This window comes from Aethalodelphis obliquidens, unplaced genomic scaffold (genome assembly GCF_003676395.1).
Source record: "Aethalodelphis obliquidens isolate GAN/ISIS:26980383/991018 unplaced genomic scaffold, ASM367639v1 scaffold39, whole genome shotgun sequence".
Taxonomy (NCBI): Eukaryota; Metazoa; Chordata; class Mammalia; order Artiodactyla; family Delphinidae; genus Aethalodelphis; species Aethalodelphis obliquidens.
In genome coordinates this window covers 2771271-2774809 of record NW_020837983.1, presented here as the reverse complement: position 1 = coordinate 2774809, position 3539 = coordinate 2771271, and the positions used below count along the sequence as shown (strand labels likewise).

Sequence of the window (3539 nt, the reverse complement as noted above, 5' to 3'; positions counted from 1 at the left end):
TGCTCAACATCATAAGTCATTAGGGAATTGCAAACTAAAACAATACTACACACCCATTAGAATGGCTAAAACTTAAAAAAAAAAAAAAAACAAAAGACTGATAATCCCAAATGCTGGTGAGGATGTGGAGCAACAAGAACTCTCATCCATTGCTGGTGGGACTGCAAAATGGGTACAATCATTTTGGAAGACAATTTCTTACTAAGCTGAGCATAATCTTACCTTACAATCCAGCAACTGTGCTCCTAGTTACCCAATTGAGTTAAAAATGTATGTCTGCACAAAAATCTGTGCATGAATGTTTATATCAGCTTTATTTATAACCACCAAAACCTGGAAGCAACCAATATGTCTTCAATAAGTGAATGGATAAACAAACTATGGTACATCTATACAATGTAATATTATTCAGTCATAAAAAGAAATGAGCATGCTCGCTTCAACAGCACATATACTAAAATTGGAACGATACAGAGAAGATTAGCATGGCCCCTGAGCAAGGATGACACGCAAATTCATGGAGCATTCCATACTTTTTATTATCAAAAAATCTGGGAACAATAGATGTTGGAAAGGGTGTGGTAAAAAAGGAACCCTCCTGCATTGTTGGTGGGAATGTAAATTGATACAACCACTATGGAAAACAGAATGGAGATTCCTCAAAACATTCAAAATAGAACTACCATATGACCCACCAGTCCCACTACTGGGCACATACCCTAAGAAAACCATAATTCAAAAAGAGACATGTACCACAAAGTTCATTGCAGTACTATTTACAATAGCCAGGACATAGAACCAACCTAAATGTCCATTGACAGATGAATGGATAAAGAAGATGTGGCACAAATATACAATGGAAGATTACTCAGCCATAAAAAGAAACAAAATTGAGTTATTTGTAGTGAGGTGGATGGACCTAGAGTCTGTCATACAGAGTGAAGTAAGTCAGAAAATAAAAATGGTACTGATGAACCTAGTTGCAGGGCAGGAATAAAGATGTAGACATAGAGAATGGACTTGAGGACACGGGGTGGGAGGGGGAAGCTGGGGCAAAGTGAGAGTAGCATTGACATATATACACTACTGAATGTAAAATAGTTAGCTAGTGGAAAGCAGCAGCATAGTACAGAGAGATCATCTTGGTGCTTTGCAATGACTTATAGGGATGGGATAGAGAGGATGGGAGGGAGGCTCAAGAGGGAGGAGATATGGAGACATATGTATGCCTATGACTGATTCACTTTGGTGTACACCAGAAACTAACAGTATGGTGAAGCAATTAAGCTCCAATAAAGATCTATTAAAAAAATAAAGAAAGAAATGAGCTATCAAGCCATGAAAAGATATGGAGGAACCTTAAATGCATATTGATAAATTAAAGAAGCCAGTCTGAAAAAGCTATATACTGTCTGATTTTAACTATATGACATTTTGGAACAGACAAAACTATAGAGACAATAAAGATATCATTGGCTGCCAAGGATTCCAAGGGAGGGAGGTATAAAATGAATAGCTAGAACACAGATTTTTCAGGGTGGTGATGCTATTCTGTGTAAAACTAATGGTGGATACATGTTATCACGCATTTTTCAAAACCGCTAGAACTGTACAACACAAAGAATGAAACAATGTAGTTATTGACTATAGTTAATAATAATGCTTCAATATTGGCTCATTTACTGTAACAAATGTACTGCACTAATACAGGATATTAATAATAGACCAAACTCTGTGTGGGGATAAGGGTTAAGGGGTAAGAGTGGAGTAGGTATATGGAATTCTATGTGCTATCAGTTCAATTATTCTATAAATCTGAAACTATTAAAAAAACAAAGTTTATTAATTATTTCTTAATTATCTTTGGTCATCTACATATATATGGCCTACTTTTGACAAAGGTACCAAGTTAATTGAATGGAGAGATAATATTGTTTTCAACAAATGGTACTAGAACATATATAAACAAAAAGGGGGGGGGAGACCTCAACCCTTACCTAATAAGATATAAAATATTAACTTGAAAAGGGTCACAGACCTAAATGTATAACATAAAATTATAAAATTCTGGAAGGAAACATAGGAGAAAAATCTTCGTGATGTTAGGTTAGGCAATAATTTCTTAGTATGCAAAAAAAGTGAAAATCATAAAGCAAAAACTGCCAAATTGGATTTCATCAAAATACAAAATAGATTACCAGATGAACCACCTAAAGCTCTTTCCACTGGGAGGATTTTCCCTCACAACTCTCTTTTAGGGCCACTCCTGAGCAATCCGCTTTCAACTTTAACCCACATAGGAAGTCAACTCATCCATAAATTGTGTTAGACCTTTTTCCTTTCTCTTCTGATAACAAGAAACCTCCTATGTAGCCATAGGTGATGGATGACATGGAAGCCTGGGCCACTTGCTTCTGAAGCTTTCCTGCAGCTTCTGGCCCCAATCTCACTTCCACGTTATTAATGAATTGCATTGGGCTTTCCCAACATTATAACATGATAGTTCTGACAGAACACATTCCATGGGAGTCTGTTCTGATCACATGGTTATTTGAGTTTCCATCCTCAGAGGCTTCCTCTCAACCAGGGCTCAGTAGCATGCCAGAGGTTGTTTTTAAAATGGAGCATAATTTTCTGCAGTGGATGACATGGACTTACTCCAAAATTCTGGGAGTCTAGGTTATGATTTTCCTACTGGGGCTTACCTTAAATTCCATAGCATTTTTCTACCACATATACCATTAATATCATTGGACATGCAAGGTTATGTGGTCCAAGTAGCAAAACTGCTTGCCCTGTATCTAGACCTGCTGCCGAACTCTGTTCTGCTCTGGGCTCAGCTTACTAAATGGATCAGAGTAATATTCTCAGGAGTGAAATATCCCTCCTCCAGAATGCAAAGAAGCCTACTAAGCATTGTGTTTCTTTCTCACTGATGGCAAAAGCCATCCAATTCCATGGTCCATATAGTTACTACTTCCTATAAATCTCTCAAAGCCTGAGATCTTTTCCTTGCTAGTGCATTCTGTTCCACTGGTGTCCAATCCCAAGTCATTATTGATAAAAATTTAACTCTTTCACTGCTACATCATTCTAGGGGTTATCAGTACTCCACCTACCAGCAGTGATGGAGTTCTGTCATCTGGTCAATGAGTGACCCAGCTCTAATATCCCATTTTAGAGTCTGCTTCCTGGGACTATTTCTGGTTCCAAATTTTTCTAGGTCAGTATCCCTGGAAACAGACTCTGAGACAGAGATTTGCATGCTAAAGATTTTTGAGAAATGTTGTAAGAAAAAAGGAAAGCAAGCACTGGGCTGAAGGAGAAGTTGAACTGAGAGACAGTTACAAGAGAGAACTCAACAGATCCCATGAGATGTTATGGAGTTGGGATGACCCTTCAGAGTTGTCCAACTCTGAGGCAAAAAAAGCCAGACTTTTGTATTCCTACATCAACCAGTTGTTGGATATGGGCTGCCCCCAGAAAGGGACCTAACCTTGGGTGAAGGAACAATTCAAATGATAGAGACTCAGCTTTGA

The 3539-nt window shown here is 37.9% G+C and overlaps 1 non-coding gene across 1 annotated transcript; it reads left to right on the top strand.

Annotated features, from left to right (window-relative positions):
• Positions 1–430: 430 nt before the first annotated feature.
• LOC113633458 (U6 spliceosomal RNA) lies at positions 431–537 on the top strand. Its single transcript, XR_003438214.1, has one exon. It is a non-coding gene; the product is annotated as a U6 spliceosomal RNA (small nuclear RNA).
• The last annotated feature ends 3002 nt before the right edge of the window (positions 538–3539 follow it).